Source organism: Macaca thibetana, chromosome 5 (assembly GCF_024542745.1).
Source record: "Macaca thibetana thibetana isolate TM-01 chromosome 5, ASM2454274v1, whole genome shotgun sequence".
NCBI lineage: Eukaryota > Metazoa > Chordata > Mammalia > Primates > Cercopithecidae > Macaca > Macaca thibetana.
In genome coordinates, this window is record NC_065582.1 from 4,911,260 (window position 1) to 4,919,520 (window position 8,261).

The window sequence follows — 8,261 nt, forward strand, 5'->3', positions numbered from 1 at the left end:
CCAAGCAGAAGCTGCCAGGCTTCTCCTGTACGGCATGTGGAACTGTGAGCCAATTAAACCTCTTTTCTTTGTAAATTACCCAGTCTCCGGTATTTCTTTATAGCAGTATGAGAATGGACTAATAAAATCTCTGGCTGTATTAGTTTGCTAGGGCTGTCAAAACGAAGTATCACTGCCTGGGTGGCTTAAACAGCAGAAATGTATTTGCTACAATTCTGGAGGCTGCAAGTCAAAGATCAAGGTGTCACTGGAGTTGGTTTTCTTCTGCAGCCTCTCTCCTTGGCTTGCAGGTGTCCATCATTTTGTGTCTTCACATGGTCTTCCTTCTCTGTGCATTGTGTCTTAATTTCTTCTTCTTACAAAAACACTAGTCAGATTAGATTAGAACCCCTCCCCAATAACCATATTTTATTTCACATTTTTTTTTTTTTTTTTTTTTTTTTTTTTTTTTTTTTTTTTTTTTTTGAGACGGAGTCTCGCTCTGTCACCCAGGCTGGAGTGCAGTGGCCGGATCTCAGCTCACCGCAAGCTCCGCCTCCCAGGTTCACGCCATTCTCCTGCCTCAGCCTCCCGAGTAGCTGGGACTACAGGCGCCCGCCACCTCGCCCGGCTAAGTTTTTTGTATTTTTAGTAGAGACGGGGTTTCACTGTGTTAGCCAGGATGGTCTCGATCTCCTGACCTCGTGATCCGCCCGTCTCGGCCTCCCAAAGTGCTGGGATTACAGGCTTGAGCCACCGCGCCCGGCCTATTTCACATTAATTAACTCTATCCAAAATGTATTTATCTGTAGAGACAAGGTCTCACTATGTTGCCCAGGCTGGTCTTGACCTCCTGGCCTCAAGCAGTCCTCTACCTCAGTCTCCCAAAGTGCTGGGATTACAGGCATGAGCCACCATGCCTGGCCTTAATTATCTCTTCAAAGACTGTATGTTTAAATACAGTTACATTCTGAGGTGCTGGGGGCTAGAACTTCAACATATGAATGTTGAGGGAATACAATTTAGCCCACTCACACTTGTCAGCACTTGGGTGTATCAGTCTTAATAATTTGTATCTGTGAAAGTTGACAGAATCAACATTGGAGTCACTCTGTTAAAAATCCTGACAAATGGGGCTGGGGAAGGCCGTGGAAGGGAGATCTCTCACAAGTGCCTGGCAACAGGATCTATCATAAAAGACTCTGCAAAAACCACAAGCTTGCACAAAGGCCTTTGCAACCTTACTCAAAAAAATAAATCTGTGAGGACAACTGCCCATCAACTGCTTGTCCAGCTTTGGACTGGTGCCATAATTGCTATTGATCCTGTAGCCAAGGATAATTATCTCAAAACAATTCTGTAATCCTCCTCATTTATTCCTTTAGAGACCTTTGTCTTCCTTTACCTTCCTGAATATGCAGAGCTTACTATGGAGTGTGTACTCCTACTGCAGTGCTCTAGTCCCAAATAAACATAATTTTCCTTTAGAGTCTCCCTCTCTGTTATTTAGGTTGTAAATGGTATTGGGTTATTTATTTTTTTACTTTTTTTCGAGATGGAGTTTCACTCTTATTGCCCAGGCAACAAGTGCAATGGTGCAACCTTGGCTCATTGCAACCTCCGCCTCCTGGGTTCAAGCGATTCTCCTGCCTTAGTCTCCCAAGTAGCTGGGGTATTACAGGCATGTACCACAATGCCCGGCTATTTTTTTTTTTTTTTTTTTTTTAAGTAGAGATGGGGTTTCACCATGTTGGCCAGGCTGGTCTGGTACTCCTGACCTCAGATGATCCGCCCGCCTCGGCCTCCAAAAGCACTGAGATTATAGGCATGAGCCACTGTGCCCCGCCTATTGGGTCATTTAACCATGTATGGACAAGTGTATTTTCCCTACTGGATAACAGCCCTTTGAAGGTAGAGCTATTTTCTTATTGATCTTTTTAACTCCACTGGATAATACATAGTTGGCACACAGTAAATACTTACCATTAGAATTAGATTTTCAAACCAATGCGAAGGCAAAGAGAAAAGTAAGCTCTGTAGGATTTGCTTGGTTAGAATTCTTATTACCTAAATATTTTCTTTGGATTGTTTTTATTAATTTCAAAGTTCACAGGTGATATGGTTTGGCTGTGTTCCCACCCAAATCTCTTCTTCAAGCGATTCTCCTGCCTCAGCCTCCCAAGTAGCTGGGACTACAGGCACGTGCCACCACACCGGCTAATTTTTGTATGTTTAGTAGAGATGGAATTTCACTATGTTGGCCAGGCTGGTCTTGAGGTCTGGAACTCCTGACTTCAGGTGATCTGCCGGCCTCAGTCTCCCAAGGTGCTGGGATTACAGGCATGATCCACTGCTTCCAGTCCTTCTGTCTGTTATGGGAGTCTCTGAAAAGCATTTCTCTGATTTTGTAAATCCCAGTATATCTAGGCAGGGTGGGAGACATAGAGTGAGCAAAATACAAATGTAACCTGATTTGCTTTGGTTTTTAGTTATGTTAAAGACATGAATCAGTTGGGTAAAATAAAGATTGGAAATAAACCTATATATTAAGTTATCTATTTAGAAAAGATACATGACCTAAGTGTTAAGCATGTGTTTCTACATATTTTGGTCATTTTATGAATGGCATAATTTTATAAAATTTTAAATTAATTCAGTCTTAAATAGACAAGTTCTAAAGAGAAAATGAAATAACCTTCCATTGAAAAATGTCCCTGCTATCTTCCTCTTTCTGGATGTTCTAGCAGGGAGTGAGCCCTCCCTCTTTGGGACTGTTGTAGCACTTGGTGTGGAACGGTTATCTGTACAAATAGTTGTAACAACCACTAACATGGAGTTTTCGCTCTCCAGTTATAACGTAAGCCCCAGGAAGTCAGTCACTATGACTTTATAGCCCTGTTGTGTTTTATCCATACATAGTAGCTACCTAAAATTATGCTAATAAATTCTCCATATTCTTCTCCATCCTCCTCCCTGAGATTCTTCACAAGAAGGAAAAAAATTTAAAACCCAAACCTGCTGGGCATAGTGGTACACACCAGAAGTCCCAGCTACTCAGGAGGCTGAGGCTGGGGGATCGCTTGAGCCCAGGAGTTTGAGATGAACCTGGGTGACATAGGGAGACCCTGTTTCCAAAAAAACAAAATAAAACCACCTCCCACTCCCCAAACTTTGTCAAGTAGCAATGGCTGTTTGCTCTCTCTCTCTGTGGTTGAAAAAAAAGATTTTCTTTCAGTCCTGAAGAAGTTGGCCTGGCAGCTGAGAGAATATTTTGATGATTTCCTGAAGAGAGGAAACCTTATAAACAGTCCAACTGGCATTAGTTATTTGGATTTCCTGAGAAATTCCAGGGTCACGGTAATGACAGGGATCGTGCACAATATCCTCTCAATGCCCATGCACAGGTTGTCCTGCCTGCCCCTCTAGACTGGGAATGCCATTCTTCTAATCCACCGAGTCTTACCAGACCCAGTGAGAAACTTTCAGGGAGGCTCAGCTCCTTAGATTCTTTGCCTGTGTGGTGCTGTCTTCCTGGAGACCCTGTGCTAATGGACAAGGGGTGTCCCGGTCCATGGATGGTCCATGAGAAGTCGACCTCTAGGAACAAAAGCGCTATAGGAATGAAATTACTCCATTTGTTACCAAAATTATTGGTATTATTATTAAAATTACTTTTTTTTTTTTTGGACAGAGTCTGGCTTTGCCGCCCAGGCTGGAGTGCAGTGGCAATATTGGCTCATTACAACCTCCAGTTTCCAGGTTCAAGTGAGTCTCCCGCCTCAGCCTCCTGAGTAGGTGGGATTACAGATGTGCGCCACCAGACCTGGCTAATTTTTATATTTTTAGTAGAGATGGGGGTTTTGCCATTTTGGCCAGGCTGGTCTTAAACTCCTGGCCTCAGGTGATCTGCCTACCTCAGCCTCCCAAAGTGCTGGGATTACAGGCATGAGCCACCAGGCCTGACCTGAAATTACTTTCATGTAAGAACCAGTCTGCTTTCCCTAGCTGAGGAGGTTACTGCTGTGTACAGGAGGAGAGGTACTGACTCAGTATGACTCACTTCCCCTGGACAGCTCCTTCGTTTCCCCAGTGCCACACTGAATTTTTAGCTTTGGCCTTCTACAGCGCTTGCCCTTTTGCCTGGTTAGAACAATGTGCTATGCAGTGCAAACCCACAGCCTTCCCTGCCCCATGCAACATAGGGGATGAATATATTAGATTATGGCTTCTTTGAAAGATCTGCAATTTAGGTAGGACAAAGTAAAACTGCTCACACACACACACACACACACACACACCCCTTTGGTAACACTGCCGCCACCTCTTCTGCCATCTGATGCAAGAGATTAGTATAATCTTAACATTTATGAAAATATTTATAAAATATAGACAAGAATCCTTGCACCAAAATGTTAATTCTACTCATTCTAGAATAAGAAACAGAAACAACCTTTAAAAATAGAAGGTCGTTAAATAAATCATGGATTATCCATACAATGAAATGCCAAGCAGGTATTAAAAATGATTACAATGAAATTTTAATGAAATGGGAAACCCTAAATATGAAATATTAGGTAAAAAGTCTTAAGCCAAAAACTATAAATACAACATTATTAACAACAGGCTATGCCTGTGCTTGTCTCACTGTGTTCACTGCCACAGCCTCAACCAGCAGCGAGCCCCTTCCATCCGTCCCCCCTTCGATCCGTCCCCCCTTTGATCCGTCCCCACTTCCATCCGTCCCCGCTTCGATCCGTCCCCACTTCGATCCGTCCTCCACATTGAAGCCAGAGAGGTCTTTCCAAATCGAGTCTAATCTTGTCCACTCTACACTCAGGCTCTCCAGTGACTCTCCTACTGATGTTCAGACTCATTGACATGGGTTGCAGGGTAGCAGAGGGCTCTGGAACCCATGTCAAGGAGCCTACCCTCAGGAAAATGTTCAGGCTCACTGACATGGGTTCCAGAACCCTCTGCTACCCGGTCCTGGAGCCACCTCAGCATATGTGTATGTCCTATTCCCCTATCTTAAGCAGCATGCTTTATATTGCCTAGACTATTGCACATGTTCCGAACAGAAAGTCCGTGCCTTCTTTTTGTCTTGATATCTTCTTCTCAGCTGGTCCGAGTGCAGTCACAACCAGTTACAGATTTCTTTGTTCCTTCTCCACTCCCACGGCTTCACTTGACTAGCCTTAAAAAAGACATTTTCTCATCCTTCAAATCTCAGATTTCCCCTCATTTCCTCAGGAAAGCTTTCCCTCATCTCCACCAGGATCTCCTCGCCCCTTCTCCATGCTTTTATTCCTCTCTGCGTGTCCCCTTACGGTAGAACCTATTGTCTACTTGTTTTTTTTTTTTTTTTCTTTTTTTTTTTTTTTGGAGACGGAGTCTCGCTCTGTCACCCAGGCTGGAGTGCAGTGGCGCCATCTTGGCTCACTGCAACCTCCGACTCCCAGATTCAAGCTATTCTCCTGCCTCAGCCTCCCGAGTAGCTGGGATTACAGGCACCGCCACCACCATGCCTGACTAATTTTTGTATTTTTAGTAGAAACGGGGTTTCACCATGTTGGTCAGGGTGGTCTCGAACTCCGGACCTCGTGATCCACTTGCCTTGGCCTCCCAAAGTGCTGGGATTACAGGCGTGAGACACTGCGCCCAGCCGAACCTATTGCCTTTTAAAGTAGCCGCTGATTCCCTTACGAATGAAAGCCTGTCGTGTTCATTGTTCGCTGCCAGGGAACAGTGCCACAGGGTAGGCACTCATTAACTGTTGAAAAATCAATAGTGATAAGCTCCCATTGGTTAATAGAAATTTTCTCTCTGAGGTATTCAATTTTGAGTGGTTTAAAAATTTTTTTTACTCTCATACTGTTTTTTGGTTTTTTTTTTAAATTGTGGTTTAAAAAAAAAAAAAGCTGACATTAAATTTTACCACCTCCCTGTGCACGGTGACTCACGCCTATAATCCTAGCACTTTGGGAGGCCGAGGTGGGCGGATTGCCTGAACTCAGGAGTTCAAGACCATCCTGGCAACATGGCAGAACCCTGTCTCTACTAAAAACACAAAAAATTAGCATGGTGGTGTGTGCCTGTAATCCCAGCTACTCGGGAGGAGTACGTGTGTCTCGTGTGTCGGGAAACACACGAGAATTGCTTGAACCTGGGAAGCGGAGGTTGCAGCAAGCCGAGATTGTGCCACTGCACTCCAGCCTGAGACTCCATCTAAAAAAAAGTAAAAGAATAAATAAATGTTACCACCTTAACCATTTTTTAAGTGTACAGATTAGTAGTGTTAGGTGTATTCACATTGTTATGCAACAGATCTGCAGAACTTTCTCATCTGGAAAAACTGAAACTTTTGTAAACCAAAAATAAAATTCTAAGTTTCCCCAAGTGACTGAATGGACCCTTTCTGAGCCAATGGGGCTCCAGAAAAACCTGAAAAACTGAATTCCCGGCCATCATGGGAAGGGAGATGGGACACACCTACCCCTTCCTGTTGGAGTTTTGGTACAACTGACCAGCATTAACATTAAAATAGACATGTTAAGCCTGACAAAACAGACTTTTTGTGGCAATAAGATAACAAAATTCCAACCTGAGTCTGGTATAGCATCATATGACAGACAGCAGACCTTGAGGAAAATAAAATTATTTTACCCCAAAATATATTTCTTTGACATATTTTGAAATGGTCCTGCAAACTCTTCTGTGGGGGAAATTTGCATCTGTAGAGAATTTCCGTCAATGCAGCCAGGCCTTTCCTGGATCTAGGAGAGGCTAACTAGGAGTCTGACACCTATTTTCTTTTCTTTTCTTTTTTTTTTTTTTTTTGGAGACAAACTCTTGCCCTGTCACCCAGGCTGGAGTGTAGCGGCATGATCTTGGCTCACTGCAACCTCCACCTCCTGAGTTCAAGCAATTCTCCTGCCTCAGCCTCCCAAGTAGGTGGCACTACAGGCAGGTGCCACCATGTCCAGCTAATTTTTGCATTTTTAGTAGGGATGGGGTTTCACCATGTTGGCCAGGCTGGTCTCGAACTCCTGACCTCAGGTGATCTGCCTGTCTCAGCCTCACAAAGTGCTAGGATTACAGGTGTGAGTTCACTGCACCTGGCCTTGACACCTTTTAAGGTCTGAAAAGAGACATTTGCCACCTATTCTCTCTGAAGGCTGCTACCTGGAGGCTTCATCTACATAATAAGAACCTTGGCTTCTACAATCCCCCTTATCTTAACTCAAGCATTTCTTTCTACTGACTTCAAGTCTTTACATAAAGCTTAATTCTCTCAATGAATTCCCAATCAGAAAATCTTTGAATCTGCCTATGACCTGTAAGCACCCCCACCCATTCCACCTCCCACTGTGAGATGTCCTGACTTTCCAGGCTGAACTAATGTACACCTTACATGCATTGATTTGTAGTTTTGCCTGTAACTTCCGTCACCCTAAAATGTATAAAACCAAGCTATAACCTGACCATCTTGGGCATGCCTTCTCAGAACCTCTTGAGACTGTTCCCTGGGCCATGGCCACTCATGCTGGCTCAGAATTAACCTCTGTAAATGTTTTACAGAGTTTGGTATTTTGTCAACACTCTCCATCCATTAAACACTAATTCCTCCCACCTCTTCCTGGTAACTACTTTCTGTTTCTTTAATTTTGACTACTTTAGATACTTCAGAGGAAAGGAATCTTGCAGTATTTATGACTGGCTTATTTCTCTTAGCATAATGTCTTTGAGAGTCATCTATCTTAAAAATTTTTTTTTTTTGATATGAACTCTCTTACCTCTATAACTAGAAAAGAAGTTTTAATAGAATCGTAGGAGCTAAAAGTGACTCTAGAACTTATTTTGACCTATTTCCCCCACTTCATACTTTACTTTTTCTAGATGATGTAAACAAAAAATAAAATTCTAAGCTCCCCAACTGACTAAATGGGTCCCCTTCTCAGCCAAGGGCATTCCAAAGTCAACCCGAAAAACTAGTTCCAATCATGATGGGAAGGGGGGTTAGATAGGCTCGCCTTATTACACCCTCCTCCCTTTGGAATCTGGGCACAACTGACCAGCATTAACATTGAAACAGAGATCTCAAGACTGACAAAATACTCTTTGTAGCAATAAGATATCGAATTCCAACCTGACTCTAGTGTAGCATCACAGAAGAGATAGCAGTCTCCAAAGACATCGAAGTATTTAACTCTGAAATGTATTTCATTGACGTATTTTTAAGTGGCTCTGCAAAGCTGTGTCTTACAGGGAAAATCTGCATTCTG